The following is a 26,097-nucleotide window of genomic DNA, read 5'->3' as shown; positions in this document are numbered from 1 at the left end:
CTTTGGAAAATTCGCTGCCATTACTGCACCTGATTTATCATTAAAAATGTGAATGTGTAAAAAACAAATAAATCAGGAAAGCCCCAAAACTAGACACATTTTCAGACTTAAAGGGAACCTGTCACATTTTTCAAAAATAGGGGGATGGGCGCCGGCATATGATCGTGGCAGGTCGCGCCAGATACATCAACGTTTTATTCAAAGGTTCAAATTGGAAAAAAGGCTTATTTGGTAATTTATAGTACATATTTTCACATTGACTCAAAATGAACATTATTAACCCCTTAGCACACAACTCCGTAGCTCAATGGCGCTGGGTCCTGCGATTAGCGCTCAGCGCCGTAGAGCTACGGCACAGAGACGATGCCGGTTCGGCTCTGCACCGGAGCCGAGCCGACATCAGGGGTCGCAGGATGTCAGCGGTCGGAGTGGGCTCTGTGGGCATCATGAACAAGCAATCAGATGAACTGAAAAAAAAAGTTTTTCAATAAAAAAAATAAAGTAATAAATCAGTAAAAGTGTCCATAATCCCCATAACATCTAAAGAGAAATATAACGCTAAAAAAAAGCTAAATCATAACAAACCCCACATATATAGTATGACCGTGTCAGAAACAATCCGTAGAATTAAAGTGAATAATTATTGAACCCGCACGATAAACGTCATTAAAAAAAACTTTAAAAACCCGCCAAAAATTATGATTTTTACCTATTGAATCCCACAAAAAAGGCAATAAAAACTGATGAAAAAAACATATGTACTCCAGAATGATACTGGTGCAAAGTACAACATGTCCCACAATAAACAAGCCATCAACCAGCTCCGTAGCCAAAAAAGGAAAAATGTTATGCCACTTGGAAGATTTTAGGTTTTACTAAATTTGCCAATTAAAACCCTAAGAAAAAATATTCATGTCTGGGTTCCCCATAATCGTATCGACCCATAGAATAAAGATAACATGATTAGTAGGCTATACGGTGAACATGGGGGGGGGGGGGGGAGGGGGGGCTTTTATACTCCTGACCTCAAAAAAGTTCCTGAATTTTCAACAATAGGTGATACCGACCCCAAAATGGTAACACTGGAAAAAGCATCTCATCCCGCAAAAAAAATGCAGTCACATGGCCCAAATAACGAAAAACGAAAATTTTATAGCCTACAAAAGGAGCCAATGAGAAAACTAAAATCCTGGCAGCTGCAGGGCGCTCCTTCCCTTCTGTGCCTCGCTGTGCGCCCATAAAACAAGTCACGGCCACATGTGGGGGGTCTCTGTACTCGGGAGAAATTGCAGAACAAATTGTATGGTGGGTTTTCTCTTTTTATCTTTTGGAAATGTGTAAATTTTAGGGCTAAATGAACATACAACCAACCAAATTTGAACATTCTAAATTTCACTGCCATTTTGATTCAATTACTATGAAGATCTCAAGGGGTTAACAATCTTCATAAAGGCTGTTTCTGATAGTTTGAGGGGTGCAGATTTGAAAAGCGGTTGATTAAATAGGGGGGGGGGGGGTTAATGCTAAATTTCATTCAAAACGGTATTTATCCCCAAAATAGTAAATTCTAAAAATACGGAGAATCGCTATTCGATTTGTAGGCCGCGTGACGTCAAAATAAATTATCCAGACATTTCAAAAATAATGAAAATGTAAAGTAGACAAATGGGAAATGTTATTCTGCAAGTTATTTAGCTGGTAAATCTATTTACCTGAAAACATGATGATTTCGAATTTCGAAAGTGGCAAATTTTGTAAAAAATTTTTTTTATTATATTTATTATATTGTGAAATGTGAATGTATTAAAATGAATAATTTTTGTGTATTTGTGTTCTCACTTTTATGACCTCATGGGGGACATATAAAGACCCCTGGGGTGCATTTTCACAGGTTTTTTTTTTTTCAATTTACATTTTTTTTCTTTTATAAGCTTTCCCCTGTAACTGGGGCATCTATAAGAGCCACAGTTAGGGTGATACCACACATGGCGATTTTAAGCATGCTTTATCAGTCCGTTTAAAAATAAATGCGTTTTTGACAGTTTTTCCCAATTATCTTAATAGATAAACAGGTTGTAAGCAGCCAAACGCATGGTAAACGCTCAAAAACGGATGTGTTTTTAACCCCTTAAGGACGCAGGGTTTTTCCACTCATTTCTCGCTCTCCAACTTCAAAAATCCATAACTTTTTCGTTTTTACGTGTACAGACCTGTGTGAGGGCTTATTTTGTGCGTAACAAATTTTACTTTCCCGTAATGTTATTTATTTTAACATGCCATGTACTGCGAAGCTGAAAAAAAATTCCAAATGGGGAAAAATTGAAAAAAAAAAAACGTACTTTCTTGTGGGCTCAGTTTTTTTTACTTTGACTGTGCACTCAAAATAACACGCCTTCTTTATTCTTTGGTTCGGTGCGATCGCGGTGATACCAAATTTATATAGGTTTTATTGTGTTTTAATACATTTTCAAAAATTAAACAAATGTGTACAAAAAAGAAAAAAAATATTTTGCCATCTTCTGAAGCTAATAACTTTTTCATACTTTGGCGCACGGAGATGTGTGAGGGGTCATTTTTTGCGAAATGAGGCGACGTTTTCATTGCTACCATTTTGAGGTCTGTGCGACATTTTGATCATTTTTTATTTCATTTTTTATGTGATGTAAAAAGGTGTAAAAGTCGCATTTCGGACATTTGGGCGCCATTTCCCGTCTCGGAGGTCACCGCCGCCCATAACCGTTTTTATATTTTGATAGATCGGGCATTTTGGAACGATAGATTGGGCGATACCTAATATGTTTGTGGTTTTTACTGTTTATTATGTTTTATATCAGTTCTAAGGAAAGGGGGGTGATTTGAATTTTTAATATTTTTTTTATTTTTTAAACTTTTTTTTTTCTTTTTTTTTTCCACTATTTCTTAGATGCTCTAGGGTACATTAACCCTAGATGGTCAGATCGCTCCTACCATATACTGCAATACTTCTGTATTGCAATATATGACACTTTTGCAGGTCATTCATTACAACGAATCTCCAGAAGCCATGTAGCCTCGTGTCAAAAGAAGACCCGAGGCTACCATGGCAACCGATCACCGCCCCCCGATGACGTTCAGGGGCGCGGCGATCGTAAAAAGCATGGCAGCGCCCGCGACTTTGCCGGCGGCAATGACAGGGTTAATAGCCGCGATCGGTGCAAGCACCGACCACGGTTATTAGCGGTGGGGGTTTTCTGCAAAATACCCCCACCTTTGTATGAAGAGGACTCAGCCCGTGAGCCCTCTTCATACATTCCTTATACCTCTGCGCCGTAGAGCTACGGCGCAGAGCGTTAAGGGGTTAAACGGACTGAAAATGCTCAAGACACATGCTTAAAAACGGACCAAAAACGCCATGTGTGGAACCGTAGCACGGTCCCTCTCCATAGAGGAACATTGCACACGGCGCCGTATATTGCCGGCTACGGGGGAAGTATATACGTCCACCATACCCGTGTGTGAATGCAGCCTTATTCCCATCCATGTTTGTTTCTCAGGCAGTCGTCCCACACACTGGGCCTTGGAAATCACGTCCGTCTGTATGAGCCCATAGAAGTACCCAGAACTAGCGGGACAGTCCTCTACTTCAGATTTTATTCAGTAAGGGTGCCAAGATTTGAGGGGAGGAGGGCAGGGGCCGCCATGTGAGGAAGAGAGAGAGGCCATTAAAGGAAACCTACCATCACAAATATGGACTATACTGTGCCCCACCCCTTTCCATTTTTGTTTGAACGTTCACTTTAGTTGAACCATGTAAAAATGTTATCTTTTATATATGCAAATTCTACGCCACGCCCAAGTAGCCTCCTAACTGCTTGTCTTCAGCCCCCAGAGCACTGTAGCCACTCACACTCGTCTGCAAAGCGAGAGCTGCTGAGCATGTGCAGAACTCTGGTATCACAGACGAGTGCGAGCGGCTACAGTGCGCTGGGGGCTGAAGACAAGCTGTTAGGAGGCTAGGTTAGAATTTGCATATATAAAAGATAACATTTACATGGTTCTACTAAAGTGAAAGTTCAAGCAAAAAATGAATAGAGCCAAAGTTGGAGGAGCAAAGTTAAAGGGGGCGTTATATGGGTAATACGAGTCAGGCTACATCCACACAAAAGTATGCAGGCCATAGCCGGGCGGGCATGCATTCGCCGCGATGTAGAGGACGTGTGGTGAACCCTCCCCTCTCCATAGAGATGCATGATGGGACATGTCCTATCTTTTCCATATCGCTCCGTGCGCCCATTGCCGGCCTCTGGAGGCTGCAAGCTTGCGAGGATACCACCCCCTATGGTCGTGTGAATGTAGCCTCAGGGTCTCAGAAAATGGGGAAATTTTGGGGGGCTATAGTAAGCGGGGATAAAATTAAGAGAGGGTGCTGTATGTTGCTGGGTTGCATTAGGAGTTATCATATATGGGATGAATAGTGATACTGGCCATTAGGGGGATATTATACTATTCTAGGGGGTGGGGTGCAGGGCAATGGGCGTGGCTTATGACAACATTTTGCCCTGCCTTTTTTGTCCCTCTGTCCCTAAGGAATGGCTGATATTTTCTAAGAAAGGGTATAGTAAAAGCAGTCAGCTATACAAAGGCTGCTATACATTTCTTGGAACAATACTCCATTTGCCTAAGTGCTTACACATTACAAGCAGATACTAGTCCTGGGTGCTGTGTGATTACTCCAGGTGTCCTGTGTCTCCTCCCTCCAGGATCACCCATGGTGCAGGTGGTTAGGATCCTTCTCACATCATGAATGAGCTATTCTCTGCAAGCTCTGGTAGACACATCAATGGATATGTATTGTTACTGTATGGGCCTGTAATAGAAGGAATATATTTTGTATATTTTACCTGTGCAGGCGATTTGCAATTTGACATGAAAAATTGTGCTACATGTCACTGCGGGGATGCAGCTGAGATTTTTAGTTACCATATATATACTCCAGTATAAGCAGATCTGAGTATAAGCCAAGGTACCTAATTTTATTTCCGTATATAGTCGAGTATAAGCCGACCCGAGTATAAACTGAGACCCCTAATTTTACCACCAAAAACTGGGAAAACCTATTGACTCGAGTATAAGCCGAGGGTGAGAGATGCATTGGTCACAGCCTCCCAGTATATAGCCCGCCAGCCCCCTGTAGTATACAGCCAGCCAGCACTTAAATAAAATAAACTTATATACTCGCCCTCCGGCAGACCCGATGCTCAGCGCGGCTCCCTGTTGTCGGCACGGCTCCTCTTCTTTCTTCTTTAACAGCCAGCTTAGATGCGTCCATGTTATCTCCCGGCCCAAGCATACTATGATGCGGCCGCTGATGACGTCATGGTATGCGCCGGGCGGAAGATAACATGGACGCGTCTATCCCGGCTGAAGAAAGAAGAAAGAAAAGAAGCCGCAGGGAAGACAGAAGAGGACCCGCTCCGACATCGGGGAGCCGTGCTGAGCATCGGGACTTTTTTTTTTTTTTTTAATTGGCTCGTGTATAAGCCAAGGTGCGGTTTTTCAGCACATTTTTTGTGCTGAAAAACTCGGGTTATACACAAGTATACACGGTACAACACCAAAAAACTGGAAAAACATATTGATTCAAGCATAAGCCTAGGATGGGAAATACATTGGTCACAGCCTCCAGCTACAGTATATAGATAGCCAAACAACGCCCCCCCACCCCTCAGTTTATAGCCGCTAGCCCCCTACCCCACAGTATATAGTCATCCAGCTCCCTACCACACAGTATATAGCCATCCAGCCCCCTGACTCCCCCCCCCCCCCCACCGTATATAGCTAGCCAGCTCCTTGCCCAGAGTATTTAGCTAGCCAGCCCCCTGGCCTCAGTATATAGCTAGTCCATCCTTGTCCCAATATATAGCCAGACAGCCCCCTCACCTCCAGTATATTAATAGCCAGCCCCCTGCCTCCCAGTATATAGCTAACCAGACCCCTACCGCTCAGTATATAGCAAGCCAGCCATCTCCCTGCTCCCCAGTGTATAGTTAGATAACCCCCTGCCACATTATATAGCCAGCCCCTCGCCTTCAAGTAAAAAGCCACCCAGCCCCTTGCCCCCCAGTATATAGCCAGCCAGCCCCCTGTACCGCAGTATATAGCCAGCAGCCCCAAAGTATATTGCCAGCCCCCAGTATATACCTAGAAAGCCTCCTATCATCAATATATAGCTAGCCAGCCCTCTGCCTATTAACCCCTTCACGCTCTGTGACGGATATATCCGCCACAGAGCTATGAAGGGTGTATGAAGAGGGCTCATGGCTGATCCCTCTTCATACAGAGATGGGCTTTGCTGCATAGCACAGCAAAGACCCATCGCTAACATCCGGGGTGCAAGCACCGACCAGTTTCCATGACAGCCAGTAGCTCATTGTAATGTCTAGTGTGCAAAAATGCCATATACTGCGATACCGTTGTATTGCAGTATATGGTAGGAACGATCTGATCATCTAGGGTTAATGTACCCTAGAGGGTCTAAGAAATAGTGAAATAAAAGGAAAAAAAAGTTAAAATAATGTAAAAAAAATGAATAAAATATTAAAAGTTCAAATCACCCCCCTTTCCCTAGAACGCATATAAAATATAATAAACTGTAAAAATCACAAACGCATTAGGCATCACCCAAAATGCCTGATCTATCAAAATATAAAAATGGTTTTAACCGGCGGTAACCTCCAAGACGGGAAATGGCGCCCAAATGTCCGAAATGTAACTTTTACACTTTTTTACATGACATAAAAAAAATAATAAAAATGATCAAAATGTCGCACAGACCTCAAAACGGTAGCAATGCAAACAGTGACTCATTTTGCAAAAAATTACACATCCCCCAGCTCCGTACACCAAAGTATGGAAAAGTTATTAGCGTCAGAAGATGGCGAAATTTTTTTTTCCTTTTTCGTACACGTTCGTTTAATTTTTGAAAATGTATTAAAACACAATAAAACCTGTATAAATTGGTATCACCGCAATCATACCAACCAAAGAATAAATCATAGGTGTTATTTGGAGCACAGAGTGAAAGTCGTAAAAACAGCCCACAAAAACGTGACGCACATGCGTTTTTTTTTTTCAATTTTTCCACATTTGGAATTTTTTTTCCTGCTTCCCAGTACACGGCATGTTATAATAATTAACTTCACAGGAAATTAAAATTTGTTACACACAAAATAAGCCCTTACACAGCTCTGTACACGTAAAAATGAAAAACATGGATTTTTGAAGGTGGAGACCGAGAAATGAGCGATAAAATCCTGCATCCTTAAGGGGTTAATATATAGCCAGCCAGACCCCCTGCCTTCTAGTATATAGCCACCCAGCCCTCTGCCTTTTAGTATATAGAAAGCCATCCCCCAGCCTTTTAGTATATAGCAAGCCAGCCCCTTGCCCCCAGTATATAGCTAGCCAGCCCCCTGTATAACCTACCCGCCCCCTGTCCCACAGGATATAGCCAGCCTCCTGCACCTCAGTATAAAACTAGCCTGCCCCCTGCCCACAGTATAAAGCTAGCCAGCCTACTGCCCCAATATAAAATACCTAGCCACTGTACCTCAGTATATAGCCCCCCTGCCTTTTAGTATCCAGCAAGCCAGCCCCCCTGCCTTTAGTATACAGCAAGCCAGCGCCCTGCTTTTTAGTAGATAGCATAGATAGCAAGCCTATCTTCCAATAAATAGCCAGCCCCCTCCCCTCCCAGTATAAAAAGTCCCTGTGCCCAGTATATAGCCAACCAGCCCCCTACCCCTCAGTAAATAGATTGCCCATCCCTCCCCCTCACTATATAGCCAGCCCCATGCCCCTCATTATATAGCTAGCCAGTCTCCTGCCCCAGTATATAGCTAACCAGCACTCTGCCCCTCAGTATATAGCAACCTTCCTTGCAGTAAATAGCCTGCCAGCCCCTGCCTCCCACAATAAAACCAGCCATCTCCCTGCTCCCCGGTATAAAGTTAGCATACCCCCTGCCCCACTAAATAGCTAGCCAGCCGCCTACCCACCAGTATTTACCTAGCCAGCCTCCTGCCCCTAAATTTATAGCCAGCCCCCTGCCCCCCCCAGTATATAGCTAGCCAACCTTCTTCCCCGCCAGTTTATAGCCAGCCAGCCCTTCATATATAGCCAGTCCCAATAAATAGCCAGCCTACTGCACCCCAAAATATATAGGCAACCAACCTCCTGCCACCCAGTATATAGCCAGCCAGCCCCCAGTCCCACAGTATATAGCTAGCCAGCCTCCTGTCCCACAGTATAAAGATAGCCAGTCCCTGTGCCCAGTATATAGCCAGCCAGCCCCCTGCCCCTCAGTATATAGATAGCCTGTACCTGCTCCTCTGTATATAGCCAGCCCCATGCCCCTCAGTGTATAGCTAGCCAGCCTCCTGCCCCAGTATATAGCAACCTAGCAACCTGCCTTCCAGTAAAAAGCCCACCAGCCCTAGCCTCCCAGTATAAAGCCAGCCATCTACCTGCTCCCCGGTATATAGTTAGCTAAGCCCCTGCCCCAGTAAATAGCTAGCCAGCCTCCTGCCACCCAGTATATAGCTAGCCAGCCCCCAGAATAAAGATACCCAGCCCCTGTCCCTCAGAATATAGCAAGCCCGCCCCCTGTCCCCCAGTATATAGCCAGCCCGCCCTCTGCCCCACAGTATATAGCTTGACAGCCTCCGGCCCCCACAGTATATAGCTTGCTAGCCTCCGGCCCCCACAGTATATAGCTTGCCAGTCTCCTGCCCCCACAGTATATAGCTAGCCAGCCTCCTGTTTTCTACAATATAGCAGGACAGCCCCCTGCCCCTCAGTATAGACAGCCAGACAGCCCCCTGCCCCTCAGTATAGACAGCCAGCCAGCCCCCTGCCCCTCGGTATAGACAGCCAGCCTGCTGCCCCTCAGTATAGACAGCCAGACCCCCTCCCCTCAGTATAGACAGCCAGCCAGACCCCTCCCCTCAGTATAGACAGCCAGCAAGCCCCCCTCACTTCAGTATAGACAGCCAGCCAGCCCCCTGCCCCTCAGTATAGACAGCCAGCCACCCCCTTGCCCCTCAGTATAGACAGCCAGCCACCCCCCTGCCCCTCAGTATATACAGCCAGCAAGCCCCCTGCCCCTCAGTATAGACAGCCAGCCCCCCTCCCCTCAGTATAGACACCCAGCCAGCCCCCCGCCCCTCAGTATAGACAGCCAGCCCCCTGCCCCTCAGTATAGACAGCCAGCCAGCCCCCTGTCCCTCAGTATAGACAGCCAGCCAGCCCCCTGCCCCTCAGTATAGACACCCAGCCAGCCCCCCGCCCCTCAGTATAGACAGCCAGCCCCCTGCCCCTCAGTATAGACAGCCAGCCAGCCCCCTGTCCCTCAGTATAGACAGCCAGCCAGCCCCCTGCCCCTCAGTATAGACAGCCAGCCAGCCCCCTGTCTCTCAGTATAGACAGCCAGCCAGCCCCTGTCTCAGTATAGACAGCCAGCTAGCCCCCTGCCCCTCAGTATAGACAGCCAGCCAGACCCTGTCCCTCAGTATAGACAGCCAGCCCGCTGCCCCTCAGTATAGACAGCCAGCAAGCCCCCTGCCCCTCAGTATAGACAGCCAGCCCCCCTCCCCTCAGTATAGACACCCAGCCAGCCCCCCGCCCCTCAGTATAGACAGCCAGCCAGCCCCCTGCCCCTCAGTATAGACAGCCAGCCAGCCCCCTGTCTCTCAGTATAGACAACCAGCCAGCCCCTGTCTCAGTATAGACAGCCAGCTAGCCCCCTGCCCCTCAGTATAGACAGCCAGCCAGACCCTGTCCCTCAGTATAGACAGCCAGCCCCCTACCCCTCATTATAGACAGCCAGCCAGCCCCCAGCCCCTCAGTATAGGCAACCAGCCAGCCCCCTGCCCCTCAGTATAGACAGCCAGCCCCCTGCATGCTGGCTGCGGACACATTGTGATGGGGGGGGCAGCGTTGATAAGGTGAGTATTCAGTTAATTGTTTTTATAGACTCGAGTAAAAGCAGAGTTTCACTTTTTCAGCACGTTTATACTCAAGTATATATGGTATGTAAGACCATAACCTATTAATTCAATATCTTTTTGCCTCAGATGTCTAGCATCTGGTGTCATATAACTTGGGTCATCAGGAAGGATGAAAAAGGATGAGGCCGCTTTGGAAAACACAATCCAGATCGAATTATGAGCCTGATTGCATATGCGTTTCAATAGAATGATCGATAATGAGCTCCTGGGGCACTTGTTACCTATCAAATATGTTTCTATGTAAACATGTTAGCGATCTGGCAGAGTCCCTTCCCGTTCCATCTGGATTGTTTTTTGAAATGCAATCCAGGCAGAACAGGCGAACTAAGCCTAAAGGGATCTGCATCGCATGCTTTCAGTGTCAGTGGTGCCTATAATAGGTGGCAATATCAAATTGGCCAGGCCTGAGGTCCAGAGCACAACACTAGAGATTTCAAAGGGGTTGACCACTGTACTTTGAGAGTGCGGTCACATGTAGTATTGGCGGGCCTCGGCCTGAGTGGTAACCAGCATTTAAACAATACAAGACACCAGGGACTGGTTACCGATCACATGCATTTCACAGGAAACACATATGCAATTGGGTCAAGGCCCAGTTGCGTTTACTGTTATTTTTGGGGTGAAAGGGGGAGCAATATTTAAACATCCATGGCCAATCTACCTTCCAGGACCTTGTGACAGTATTCATGAATACAAGTGTAAAGGAAACCTGTCAGGGCAATTTGAGACACTAAACCACCCACATGTCCTTATGGCCCAATGGTTTAGTGTTCCAAATCACCCGGAGGAAGGTTTATGTTGCGCCAGTTCAGGTTCTGGAGATGTGCGTATGGTGTGCCTAGTTGGACTACCATGTAGGCGAGTACAAAAGTTTATTATTTACATTTTTTCCCAGCCAAAGCCCACATGCTGGTCGATTTGGGACTCTAAACAACAGGTCCATAAGTACCTGTAGTTGGTATAAGGGTTCCAAATCGATCTGTCAGGTCTTTAATGTGCTGGATGGTAGATTGGGATCACATGAAAATCCATATGCTGCCTTTTTATGGACACAAATGGCAGCAGATGAGGTATCAGTCATTTGTTAATCAGGGGCTTCATGTTACATATCAAAATAGTGATGCAGAACATTTAACATATGTATATTGGTTAATTAGATTGGTTAATTAGATAGATTGATATTCTGTCGGGTGGACGTCACCTTGACTCATAAGAGGCTGCAGCCAAGTCCAAAGTCGCCCCTGACCTAGAGTTGTCCAAGGAGAATTGTTAGTGTCTCTAGATCACCTCCCAGAGAGTGTCTGCACTGTGTATGAGTTGCTCTTGGAATCTGTCGTTTCTGAAAACAATACCGTATGTCCTGGAGCATAGACTGTCTGGCTAAATGTTTCCACCACTTTTAGATGGCCTGGATTAAAAATGTTTTGCAAGATTTTGCACAAAACCCCAGTCACACCCCATTATTACAAGCCAAACTTACTTTTATCAGACAGAAAAACCTAAAAATATTATAATTGTCGCACTCTATTTGTGAAACAATCGACAGGTAAGTAACAGCCTACAAGAGAGCATAGACCTAAAACTCCTTAACGCCAAAGCCACCTTTCACCTTCCTGACACGGCCCATTTTTTTCAAATCTGCCTTGTGGTTATAACTTCGGAATGCTTTAACCCCTTAGTGCTCCGCGCTGTAGCTCTTCTGTGCTGGGTCCTGCGATCAGAGCTCAGCGCCGTAGGGCTACGGCGCCGAGACAATGTCAATTCGGCCCTGCACCGGAGCCGAGCCAGCATCAGGGGTCGCGGGATGTCAGCGGTAATCTACTGCTGACATCCCCGGGTCGTATAACCGACACAATTTGACCATTCTAAATTTCACCGCCATTTTGATTCAATTACTATGAAGAGCTCAAGGGGTTAACAATCTTCCTAAATGCTGTTTCTGATAGTTTGTCGGTTGCAGATTTGAAAATGGGTTGGTTATATAGGGGGGGAAGGGGTTGATGCTAAATATGTAAAATTTCATTCAAAACAGTAATTATCCCCAAAATAGTAAATTCTGAAAATACGGAAAATCTATAATCTATTTGTAAGCCGCGTGACATCAAAATAAATTATCCAGACATTTCCAAAATGATGAAAATGTAAAGTAGACAAATGGGAAATGTTATTCAGCAACTTATTTAGGTGGTAAATCTATCTGCCTGAAAATGTAATGATTTCGAATTTCAAAAATGGCAAATTTTTCACAAAATTCTTCTTTTTTTTTGTAAATAAACGCAAAACTTATCATCCAAAATTTACCACTAAAATGAAGTACAGCATGTGGGGAAAAAACTATCTCAGAATCACTTTGATAAGTAACAGTGTTCAAAAGTTATAACCATATAAAGAGACGCAAGTCAGAATCCAAAAAATGGGACTGAGCCTTAAGCTGTAAAATGGCTGCGTCCTTAATGGGTTAACGTATCCAAGTGATTTTGAAATTGTTTTCTCGTGACACTTAGAACTTTGTGTTAGTTGAAAAATTTTGTTGGTATGTGTGCTTTTATTTATGAAAAAAAGATATTTGGTGAACATTTAGAAAAAGTTTTGCTTTTTGATCGGAAGAAGCCGCGCAGCCCCGAGGCACTGGCAGACCCCGGGGCTGCCAGCGGAGGATCGGATCTCTCCCACCGGTAAGTGCCGCTGTCACGTGAGACCACGGCGTGTAAGGGATTAATGCTAGAGACGGATACCGGCTGTAACATACAGCTGGCACCCGATGCTTCTGGTTACGCATGACGTAATAGTACTGCAAAATGAGGGAACGCACCTCCCGCCATGCAGTATAATTACGTCAAATGTCGGGAAGGGGTTAAGGGAAATTTTACCATGCAAAACTCCATCATGATAAAGGAGGAACACTTACTTATAGCTCCAGGCTCCATGACTGTGGTTATCTTCTTATATGTGTTATGTATGGCCTCCTCCTTTCAAAAATTAACCTTTACAATTATGCTAATGAGCCATGTGTTTGGCTTCACAGGCTGTTACACCGTCTCCCTCTCTGCTCACTCAGCACTTTCCCCTCCCTCTGCCTCCAGCAGAAGCTTCAGCACACAGTTGGAGTGGCAAGTGGTCTTGCACAGTGTAACAATCTGTGAAGCTGCAACACAGAGGGCTCTGCTCCCCCAGAGCTCTTTGGCTCATTAGCCTAATTTTAGAGGAAAGTAGGCCATGGAAAACAAATGTAAGAAGATTGCCAGTGCCTGGATCCACGAATAAGTGTCCCTGGGTAGATTTTAGTTAAGTTATTATCAGGACTATACACATTGATATTATTTTGCCATGAAGATATGACTATTGATAAATGCTTTGTATATGCGTCATGCTGTGAGCTGGTATCTGATGCCTCTAAGCTGTGGTGTAATCCATCGCTAGTGATCACGACTATAGGTTATAATGAGTAATGAGTGAGCAAGTAATCACAAATATATTAATTCATATCTTACTTTATATTGCACCCAACATATCACATCCATACACAATACATAGTCTGCAGACCGCCAGGCCTCATTAACCAGACTGCGGAGGTCACTACAATTTGGGTAGTTTTGACCCAAGTAGAAGCAGCGATTTCTTGTAAGGAAAACATCATCTCATGTTACCGAGCTCAGAAAGCTATGTGCGGTTATCACATGCAGGATGAACGCTCCCCCCACCCTGCATGCAGGGGAGATCACATAACTGCACGCTCAGCAAGTTTCCACATGATGGATAACAGCTTTGCCAGGGGTACTCTCTTTTGTTTTCTGTTACCATACAGATCCCTATTTTGGCAGCCTCCGACGGTAGAGAGAAGCAGCCAAAACCGGTTCTAATAAGCAAACAGGCCAGCCCTTCCTCCTGAGCCAAGAAGACTGCAAGTCAGGAAAAGTGGGGGAAGGAGGAGCCCCTGGAAGAATTGGGAAGAAGGAGAAGCAGGAGGGGGGGGGTACTTATTGTATTCTTTTTAGAACGATACAGTATGAAGACAACCACTGCTCCATGTTAAAGGGATGATCACATCTTTAATTCTGGCTGCAAAATTATCGCTGCCAGTAGTAAATCAACTTCTCCCATACGTTTTACATCAGGTGAATGCGGATGTAGCATCAATATAAAAAAGTGGGGTTCAAGATGAATCCCAGACTCATCCATATCATGCAATAAAAGTTAGTGACACAATTGGTGGTGAAGGCAGGTGACACAAGTGGCGTTTTTTTTGTGTGTTATTTTCATTGCGTTTCTGAATCAGTTTTGCATACTGGCTTTTCGGATAAAGTTGAGTCTGCGTTTTTTTAGGTGAATTTTTTCATTGTGTTTTTCAAAGCAGTTGCGTTTGTGGTCTGTTTTTTTGAAATGCGTGCGATTACATGCACAAATAGCAGGGAGGACAAGATCAATGCGTTTTGACAACGCAAGCAAACATCGGAAAAACGCATCAAAAACATGACAAAAACGCGCAATGTGTGTCATCAGCCTAAGGAGTTGCAAACATGGTTCCCTTTAAGCAGTAAAACCTATAAAAGATCTTATGAGCCAGCAGATTCTCCAGTCTGCTGGAGTGGACATGACACAGCACTGTATCACATAGCACAAGATAACCTAGTTTTCTAGTATGTCGCCTCCAAGCAGCACAGACAAGCTGACTATGCAGTGTCTTTTCTGTCTGGTGGGGAAGACAAGTGCTCTGATAAGTAAAGACCACTGCAGGTCCAGTGGAGCAGAGATCCCCCCCACATCACTACAATGACACCAGGCTTAGCAGAGAGACGAGAGCTTCTTACATGTACATCAGTGCCCTCAGTGCATGATGCTCAGTAGGTGGCGCTATGCGCTATGAATACTTAAGAAACAGAACTATGTTTATGAGATTATGAGAGATTACAGGGTTTTTTTGTAATTTTTTTCTTTACAGAAAATGCACTTGTTATATTCAACTACCACTGTTTGGAAAGATAGATAGATAGATAGATAGATAGATAGATAGATAGATAGATAGATAGATAGATAGCGCAACATATGTGCTATGAGTGCGGAAGTGTAAAACTGTGGAGAAATATATCTGAAGAGAAAGCATGAATTGCTATATCATTCCTAAAATTCACACAGACACATACCCAAGAAGTGAAGAGCGGAGGCAGGCTGTGAGGCGGCAAGGTCCGTATGTCTGTAACTTGTGGCACTATTCAGTGCTCTTCCACCCATCTCCTAAAAGACAAAGCACAGATGTTACCAGAGTGTCCTACTGCAGACATGATACTTGCATCTTGTTTCTATGAAGATTTTCCACTTCAAGAATATTTAACAGAATATCCAGTTACCTTAGGCCTCAGCGTTTGTTTTTTAAATCAAATACTTTTTATTGAACATTTAGTTTCAGTAGAAACACATTAGCGATAATGGACCCCCCCCCCCCCCCAGCCTTATTGCGTGTCCTTTCAAAACACTACACAAACGCTGTGTGTGAACATGACCTTAACTCAAGAAAACTAAGCCTGGCTCCCTACACTACACAGAACTATGAGATATGCTAAGTTCTGTTTTACAGAATCAAGCATGATAAACCAGGGGCATTTACTCATAGATCAAATATTTAAAATTATGCTAACGATCCAGAAGGGCCTGGGGAGGAATCGCCATAACCCCCTTCTGTGCTGTGGCTTCACAGACTTACAGCGTCTCCTCCTGCCCTCTGCTGTCTCAGCACGTCCCTCCGCTCTCTGCCTGCTGTCATCTCATTGCAGAGGAAATTTCAGCTCTTAGTGGGAGAGGGAAGTGACAGCCTATGAAGCTGCAACATGGAGGGGCTCTGGTAATACCTCCAAGACCTAGTTGATTTTAGAAGGAAGGATAACATATATAAGAATATTATCACAGTCACAATGCCTGGATCTATTAGTAAGCGTCCCTGGTTCACTATGATGGATTTTGATAGAAGATTACCAATAAAATCCCAATATATTTTAAAGAGTATATGTGGTACACCCTTAGGGTGCGGTCACACGTGCGGCCTTGGCATGATCACGTATTTGTGTTCCTATGGAAAGGCATGTGATCAGTAACCAGAACGCGGTGTCTTGCATTAAAACAATACAAGACACTGGGGCCTGGTTCCCAATCACAGGCATTTCCCTGGAAACACATATATAATCAGGCAAATGTTCAGGTCTAAATCCGTCTTGGATCGGTAGAAACACTTACACGTCTTAATGGAATAACAGTACTAACCTCCAACAAACATCACATTCAATACAATGAGGAAAGAGTAAAACTTTATGAAATGTATTACAATCTTTCAACAGAATATGCTTTTTATTATTATTTTTTTGTTGGCTATTGTGGTTTGTCAACATTGTTTGAACAAAAAGATATTAAAAAGAAAAGTTACTGTAATGGTAATTTTTCGGTACAAATAGTAGAAATTGCCTGTAACAAAGTCATTTTTATGTTTAGTTACTGAAAGCAGAAATAAAAAAGCCGCTGACCTCTATATAAATGCAGAACCACATACGCGGGTCACTAAAGTTTCCCAAAATAGAAAACATCTGCACCCAACGAGTTCTCCACCCAAATCTGGCTGACTCCAGCGAAGCCTCCAGCTGTGAGCACGCGACTTCTAGTCACCGTCAGCTGCTGCTTACTAAAACGTGAGAAGTGTCTGTGCGAGTGTGTGTAGTACGTGACGCCAGCTCTGTGCAGACTACTATGTACTCTTGGCTCTTGTTCACACACCAGGAGTACTGTCACACAGCAGTACAGTACCAGTCATTGCTGTGTCCCATAGTGCAGGCTCACAATCATACACATCCAGAGGCATACAAGAACTAGTGTGTTGTAATAACATGTTATTGCCACTGTTATAATTATTATTTATTATACAGCAGTATAAATGCCAGGGCAATGGATTTCATAACAAGAGACACAAAACACAGAGGTGTTTATGGTTTATGCCATGAATGTCAGATGACCCACAGAACTGAGTGCAATGACCATTGTGTTAGCTGGATCTAGGAGGACGGGTGGACAGGTAACCAGCAGTGGTGGATTATGTGTCCCCTGGGCCCCCTGTCCTGTACTGTTCATAAGAATGATTTAATGATGAACTTCAGACATGCTATTATAATCCATGTATCCCTAACTGCATAAAACCCTCCACCCCGACTACCGTCCAGACCAGATCCCCCAGACACTGCTGCAGATGTGGATGCCGACTAGTTTTACCACAAAAAAACTGGGAAAAGTTATTGACTGGAGTATAGGCCCTAAGGTAGGAAATGCATTTGCTACTCTAATAAATTATCCAGTAGCAGCGGCACCTCATTAATGAAATGTCCACAGCACATGCCCCCATTTGATAATCTGTCCACAGCACATGCCCCCATTTGATAATCTGTCCACAGCACATGCCCCCATTTGATAACCTGTCCACAGCACATGCCCCCATTTGATAACCTGTCCATAGCACATGCTGCCATTTGATAACCCGTCCACAGCACATGCCCCCTTTTGATAACCTGTCCACAGCACATGCCCCCCCATTTGATAACCCGTCCACAGCACATGCCCCCTTTTGATAACCTGTCCACAGCACATGCCCCCATTTGATAACCTGTCCATAGCACATGCCGTCATTTGATAACCTGTCCATAGCACATGCCGCCATTTGATAACCTGTCCACAGCACATGCCCCCATTTGATAACCTGTCCACAGCTCATGCCGTCATTTGATAACCTGTCCACAGCACATGCCCCCATTTGATAACCTGTCCACAGCACATGCCCCCATTTGATAACCTGTCCATAGCACATGCCGCCATTTGATAACCTGTCCACAGCACATGCCCCCATTTGATAACCTGTCCACAGCACATGCCCCCATTTGATAACCTGTCCACAGCACATGCCCCCATTTGATAACCTGTCCACAGCACATGCCCCCATTTGATAACCTGTCCACAGCTCATGCCATCATTTGATAACCTGTCCACAGCACATACCCCCATTTGATAACCTGTCCACAGCACATGCCCCCATTTGATAACCCGTCCACATTACATACCCCCATTTGATAACCTGTCCACAGCACATGCCCCCATTTGATAACCTGTCCACAGCACATGCCCCCATTTGATAACCTGTCCACAGCACATGCCCCCATTTGATAACCTGTCCACAGCTCATGCCATCATTTGATAACCTGTCCACAGCACATACCCCCATTTGATAACCTGTCCACAGCACATGCCCCCATTTGATAACCCGTCCACATTACATACCCCCATTTGATAACCTGCCCACAGCACATGCCCCCATTTGATAACCTGTCTACAGCACATGCCCCCATTTGATAACCTGTCTACAGCACATGCCCCCATTTGATAACCTGTCCACAACACATGCCCTTATTTGATAACCTGTCCACAGCACATGTCCCCTTTACACAAATGCTCCCCATTAATGAAATGGCCACAGTGAGCAGGGCCCTCTTGAAAAAAAAAAAATCTATACTTCCCTTCGGCTTCTTCTCCCTGGTCCGCGGCTCCATCTTCTCCTTTGGCTGGAAGGGGAGTATAGACTTTTTTTTTTTAGACCGATGGCGGATCTTCGTATAGGAAATACCACCTATATGAAGATCCGCATAACCCATATAAAAGCAAATTTACTAGCAGTTTTGACCATACAAATATACATACAGCGTTAGGTATTGACCCTGGTGAGCTGTGTAACAAGAGATGATCCAAACGGAACTTTAACAATTGGGTGTGAGGTTCGGTTGCATCCTGTGCTACCCTCTGCAGGCAATACGGCCAATTAACGCCACTAGCTACTAACTGTAGATGTGATTGGACAAGGGGACAAAAATCCATGTAATTTAAAACATTTTAAAATATCCAAAATTCTGCTCTCACGGACTAATGAGTTATGTGTAGCCTACAATGTGCTCTTGGTTCTTGTCCATACACCATTACATATTTCAAGCTCCATAATCAGACATATCCATAAGGATACAAGAGGGCTAGCGTGCTGGTAATAACAGGTTATTGCCATTGGTATAATTATTATTTACTACAGAGCATCACAAATTCCAGGGCAATGTATTTCATAACATGAGCCAAAATACAAAGGTGCATTCCTATCTTAATCATTTGTGTGAAAAAGTGAAAGTACATTGTATAGTCACCATAAGTTAAAAGAAAACGCACACAAAACATGAGAAAATTTTAACCCTAAACCCCTTAGTACTGATATATGTCCTCCATAGGCCGGCAATGGACGCACAGCGCAGTATGGAGCGATGCAGTGCCCAATGCGCGAGGCACTGTATTGTTCCCTAGCCGGGAGAAAGATAGGAAATGTCCCATCTTTCCCCAGAATATGGCGCCATGCCCCATGCTTGTCTATAGAGAGGGGTAGGGGTGAGCGGCACTCATCCCCTCCTCCTTCCCCCGGCGCAGGAGTGTCCCCGTGGTGCTACGGTACGGCGGGCACACGTTAGTTTGAATTTAACCTTAGCAAACACAATGGGGCACATTTACTAAGGGTCCGCAAACCGCATTTTCGTTGGGTTTCCCGACTTTTTCCGTTTTTTTGCACCGCATTTAACTTGTGCATGCGATCCAACTGATTTGGACAAACCGTGGGATTTAACATTTAAATTGTGTCGCAAGACAAGCACTTACATACACCAGGAAGAAGAAGGTGAACTCCGGCGGACCTCAGCGGGGAAGTGCCAGTTGCAGGATCTCGGGCGCACAATCTTAGGACTTCAGCCTCGTCGGGGAACGCACAGCGCAGATCGCGACAGGACCGGGTAAGTAAATGCGCCCCAACGTTCCACTAAACCACTGGAGTGGTGGTTGTTGGAAATGGGCCTACATACACCTATGTAGATATAGCATTAAAAACAAGAGTTTTGCAGCTAGAATATTCATTTTGCAGATTAACAATGTATAGAGTGCATTAATCATTCATTTAATGTTAGTTTCACTGAAAGAAAATGTGCTTTTCTTTCAAAAATAAGGACATTTGTAAGTGAACCCCTGACCTTTGTATGAACATTACTCAAGAGTAACAGTAAATCCCTGTTTCTAGCCCTAAATTTAAAACTCTATGAACCCATATGGTGCATACAGCTCTGGGAAGTCATATACTGTACTATGATACTTTCTAGGAGCCCATTTCTGTTAAACTTAAAAAGACATGGCCCTTCCTGCCTTTAATATTATATGACATAGAAAACCATAAATGTTCTGCCAACAAAAGTTTTATTTTAGAATAAAGTAGGAAAAAAAACATGAAGCTGAATTTTGTCCAAGAACCAAGACAAACACACGAGCCCCGGCCAAGGGATTAATCGGGTTAGAGGGCTGCAGCCACACACCACAAAGCAAAACAGCAAGGGGAACTGTGTGAGAGCTCAGCCACCAAGCACCCAGGTCACGGCTGGGGCCCGAGCACAGCTGCCAGAGCAGTAGTTATAGCACAGTCAGCATGAGAGTCTGCTAGTAGAAGGAGGAAACGTCATGTGCAGCCATTATTTCCCAATATGTAATGTAGGTAAATGATGTGCTACACTACAAAGTAATTGCAGACGCTGCAGTGCCCGGATTATACGACAATTGACAGAATAGCACGTAACTTCAGAGATTCTGTGTCATTATTTTCTATTTTGGGTTTGACACCAATACTATTACATTTTTTGCTGAAAGTCCTAGATCCTGAATGAATATGTGCAGCATGCCACTAAAAGCTTTGGAGATTGGGTATTAGTCTGTTAGACTTAGGGTTGGGGTATTCCAGAGAATTGGTGCAGCTTGGGAGAAGTCCTGGAGACGTTCATGAGAGGTTCCAATTAAGGTAGAGATTAATCTAATATCCCTGGCGGATCGAAGAGCACGCATTGGACGATAGAGTGAGATAAGAGAGGAGAGGTAGGGAGATGCAGCCTTATAAAGAGCTTTATGGATGAGGGTTATTCATTTAAACTATATTTGTAAGGAGACAGGCAACCAGTGCAGTGTCTGGCATAGACTATGACATGGGGGGAAATTTTTCTTTTATGGGTAAATGGGTGAGTTTTAACAGTAAAAAAAAAGATATTTCATACCCTACCTGAGGTTCTTTTTTTACGTAGTCATAAGAGGAAAGGACTTCAGTTTAGGGCTCACTGCTGACACTACAGGGACTATTTGAACCACAATCTTATGTATCCCTGTGCTTTTTAATGAGTGCACCTCTTTACAGGGTCTTCTGAATTATGGAACCATGGAAGGAAATGTGTGTGGCTTCTTAAACGTTCCTATCTCACAGTATATTTCATTTAAAGTTTTGTCATTTAAAAAGTTAACTAACAAATAGGAAATACAATCCATATTGAGGAAATAAAAGGAGACAGGAGATTGTGGGTAGATATATAAATCATCAGTTATAGGGTTTCCAGTCCAATGTGACCCAATCCTTTTCAACCTTATAAAGGTACTTCCTATTTGATACAAATCACAACAATTATCTTGCACAATACAGGAGAAAAAAGAAAGTCAGCCTAGCAGCTGGGCACTAGTCCATTGATAACATCTAAAGGGCAGACCTAAGGGGAGAGAACCCTAGAAAAAGAAAAATAAGTATTCATGAATTTGAGGACCGAAGATCAAAACAGGGCTGCAGGACCAGACACTTTGTAGCAACATACCAATTCCTAGCTGACAACAGAAACATTGAGACTAAACTGCACACTGCAATGCCTAATAATACAAAGAATTTTAGTTTCAACCAGAAAGTCTCTAGCATCTATTATGGATTCAAAGAATTATAATTCTACCTCCCAGCACTAAGGGATATCCCCCCTTCATTTCTGAAACTCCCTATTAAAGGGTCTAGGCCCGCAAGACTGCAGGAAAGAGTAAGCGGTAAGAGTAAGTGGTCTAGGAAGGTCAGAAGTACCAAGCAAGTCCTCCAGTTTTGCAAACTCTACTATTAGGCCGCGTTCACACATTGCATTTTGGATGCATTTACATTGTGTTTTGAAATACATTACAGCGGCTGAGGAGAGGTGATTTGACTAATTACATTACTGTTAATATGTGTACACACGTGTTAATGTTAATAAAACATTATCAAAGCATGTGTTAACATCGAGTTTACATTGCATTTTATAAACACAAATGTTAACAGTAATGTAATTAGGCAAACACAACCAAAACACAATTTGTGAACGTGGCCTTAGGTTTATGGTACCAGATTGTGCGTTGGGGTCATGGCATAGCTCAACATAGTGGAAAAGGGCAGAGCATTTCCTACAGGTCTAACAAGGACAAACTCCTTGAGCTTCACTCCCACACTAGCCCACATAGAACAAGCTGTGGATGTGGTTAGCGAGGACTTCGAAGGAGCCCATCAACACCCCGAGCAAGCCAATAACTGCATTCCCCAAGTCAACATCTACCTACCAGTATGTGTACACAAGCTGCGAGGCTACACGGTATAGATACAGCTCTGTAATACTGCCGTGCATTTTTGAGGCCTGCAACAGGGGAAGACTGGATCTGGGAACCACCTTGCCAATAAAATGAACATGTTCTGTTTTTAATCACAAACACCCATAAAGTGGTTGTCACCTGATAGCTGCCCATCTTGTTTTTGGTCTTCTTTAACAATCAATGTACAGAGAATCCAAGTACTGAACCCTTTTTTACAGTCAGTCTGACCCAACTATGTTAAGCTTTATAGAATGCAATGTAACACATTTCTACACTGCAGGAAAACATTACAGAAAAATACATGAAAAAGGGGTTTTTATAGCGTTTGTTCTCATTTATATTTTTTCAAGTTTGCACATTAAGTTGTTAACTTCTGGAAAACTGCATAAACTCCGTATAATATTTATCATTTACTACACAAGTAACACAGATAATAGCTGTATGCAGCGCAGCACGTCCACACCCTCCCCTCACAGGAGGAAAACTATCCCACACTCCCAGGATGCCCCAGGGTCAGGTGATATGGCTGCAGGTGTTTCCTGAGTAGACTTTCCCCTGCATTTGTTGCATTATGTTGATCTGTACATAGTAAGACTGTCCCAGCTAGAGAGCCTGCGAGCCAAGGGAGTGTCCCGTGACTTATCTTGTTTGTCCCTCGCACTATTTACATAACATTATAAGAGACACAGTCCTGAATGTAACAACTCACACCGTGTAATCCAACTAACACAGGTAATGATACAAATGGACAACTGGTGCTTTAGTAAGTAAAGGCCAGCAAGATACCCAGAACGTATCAGAAAAAGTATTGCACTGTCCATTGTTTGTGGCTGGTGTGCCATCAAACTTATATACAGATGACAATAAAAAAAAGTCTGCTCAAACATTTTCTGCCCGGGCAGTCGGCTCATGCACGGGGAAGTAGGAGCCATGGCCAGGTGTATGAGCTCATGGACCAGTTGTTGAATACATTTGTGTGCATGTAGCCCAAGGAGCATGGGGGATCAATCAGGAAGGAATGATAGATTTTTGGGGGGAGATTGTTTCAGTGCTTCTATGCCAGAAAACGGTCATAGCAGCACTAATAAATCAAAATTTCCTGCACACTGCAAGAAATTGTGATTTTGGCAAGCACGTCACCTTCACGGCACATGGGCGTGGACGGGGTGTGAAAGGGCAAAGTGGGTGTTCCTGCCCTGTGCCTGCACACTTTTTGTAAATCTGAATGTTCACAGATTTTACTCAAAACTATGCCGGGTCAGATCTGCTGTAGTTTTGTCCGCCAGCCAGGTTTAAAACCTGTGATGTATTCGCTGTGGCGGCCGGCACTTTAGTCCTAGCATATATTATACAACATAGTCATCTTCATTGAGAGGATTTGCTAGATTTACTGGCCCAAAAACAGGACAGCTAAACTTAACTCACCAGTTCAGCTGCTCTGTGTTCAGGCTGGTAAGTCTGGCAAACAAAATGCAAATAGTTGGTCAGAACAAACTTAATCAGGTGCAACCAGCCTAACTGTAATAGACATGTCAAGAGTGGTGACTGGTCCCCTCTAAAGCAGCAATAATAATCATTATTTATATAGCACCATCAAATTCAGCAGTGCTTAGTATAGCAATGCTTTATTATATGCAGTTCATTGCTCTAGGTATTCTGTGGTTTCCATCACACAAAAATATTGATGCCATCAGAAAAAAAATTTAGTTTTATGCATCCGAACTAAATTATATAATCCCACAAACTAAAAGGATTTCAATTAAATGTTCTTTATTTTCTGAACATTCAACTAATTGTTCTAATTTTCAAAATTTTTTCACACTTCTCAAATGCTGGGAAAAACAAGCAGGTTGCCTTATACATAAAGACTAAGGTTGGCACCTCGCTTTTCTATAAGATACACAATAGGAGAGCTGGGCTTTATTACACGAGAGGCAGGGTTCTTACCTCTTGTTCAACCCTGACCCTTAAACTTTTTTGTGCCTTGAAGGAAAAAAAAGGCAAATTGATAGTATGTATGACACAAAGCAGAACATTTTTGACTGTTAATGATTTTCTTATGAGTAAACTAAATTTACAAAGACCAGAACGAACATACTGCTAGTTTAAAGTCATTACCACAGGATAGCATAGGCCAGTGATGGCAAACCTTTTAGACGCAGAGTGGCCGAACTACATCCAAAATACACATATTTTTCACCAAGTGCCGATGCGACAATTTAAACAGTAACTTATTACTCTCTGCTTTGTCACATGTTTAAATTGTTTAGGCACCTGAGGTCACCAATACAGTAGAAAGAAGGAGAAAAAGCTTTGGGTTATCATTGTAGCTTCCTTCTAGGGTCCTGGGCTGCCTGAGACTGCAATAGGCCTTGAGTCCTGTCTGGCGGAGTCTGCGGTGGGGTGATGGCGCGGGTGCCCATAGAAAGGGCTCTGAGTGCCACCTCTGGCACCCGTGCCATAGGTTCACCACCACTGGCATAGGCCATGAACCTCTTTAAAGGGCTTTTAATAAGTTTGATTGCTATCCCCTACGCACAGGATAGTTCATACAGATTTTTGAGGATCTGACTGGTGACACCTGCTGAGAACGGATACCAAACTATCACAACAACAAGGGTCCTGTTCTTACTAAGTCAGGTTAAGAATGCGTCCTGCCACTCCACTCAATACAATGGCAACAATAAGATATTTTCAACACAATTCACTGATCTATGAGAATGACAGAGATACCGATCGGCTGTGCTTGGCAATTTCTGATACTCCTATTAGTATTGAATGGAGAACCAGAACCCTAGAGCGGATCCAGCAGTCAGACCCTCAGCAACCAGGTTATTATCCCATATTCTGTGAATAGAGGATAACAAACAAACTTGTTACAACCCTTTAATCAAAAAAATGTACTCTTATGTCAATATAAACCTTCTTCATAAAGGGTGCATGTCTACTGTATAATACAGCAGACTTCTGCCTTAACAGCATCAGTGAATGGGGCTCCAAGGCCTTTCTAAGATCAGGAGCTATCCCTAGTCAGAGCCTGTGAGATCCTGTCACACAGAGAGGATCTTACAGTGTCTGTATAGGCTGACAGATTTAATTACCTGCAAATACATCAGTATTGAAGGGTATTATAAGGAACGAGCAATCAGATGAGAGTCCAATAGAACAGTTCTGTATGGGATAATGTTTAGTTGATTCAGCCCATGTCATCTTTTTAGGTGGCGATGCCAGATGAAAGCTCAGGTCCGGAGCTGAAATGCGTCGCACCTGCCAACAGGGCTTCCGAGATTTCATTGAAAAACTTGAGCGCCGGTCCTCCATCATCTTCCTTCCGTATGGGTTCACAGTATTTTCCCCGACAACGTGGATTCCTGGATCTGCTCGAGACGAGGCTGCAGGTTGGTCGGGCAGCCACAATTTGACTTAAGGCTGACATACATCTGTCCCCTGGTGGTCTGACATTCGGAGATTCCCGAGTGTCGACACTTTCCAGGTTTTCTTCCTTCATCTTTTTAGGTGGAGAATATGGACGTTTTTAATCTTAGAATAA

The 26,097-nt window shown here is 44.0% G+C and overlaps 1 long non-coding RNA gene across 2 annotated transcripts in view; it reads right to left on the bottom strand.

Annotated features, from left to right (window-relative positions):
- The window catches only part of LOC140106243 (uncharacterized), a 69,882-nt gene that overhangs the window by 27,058 nt on the left and 16,727 nt on the right, over positions 1-26,097 (bottom strand). For both annotated transcript variants that reach the window (XR_011850742.1, XR_011850743.1), the window contains exon 2: positions 15,188-15,278. This is a non-coding gene — a long non-coding RNA (uncharacterized lncRNA). The remainder of the gene's footprint in view (positions 1-15,187; positions 15,279-26,097) is intronic.

The sequence above is a fragment of the Engystomops pustulosus genome, chromosome 11 (genome assembly GCF_040894005.1).
Source record: "Engystomops pustulosus chromosome 11, aEngPut4.maternal, whole genome shotgun sequence".
NCBI lineage: Eukaryota > Metazoa > Chordata > Amphibia > Anura > Leptodactylidae > Engystomops > Engystomops pustulosus.
The sequence above is the reverse complement of the archived record's forward strand: the minus strand, read 5'-3'. Positions and strand labels throughout refer to the sequence as shown.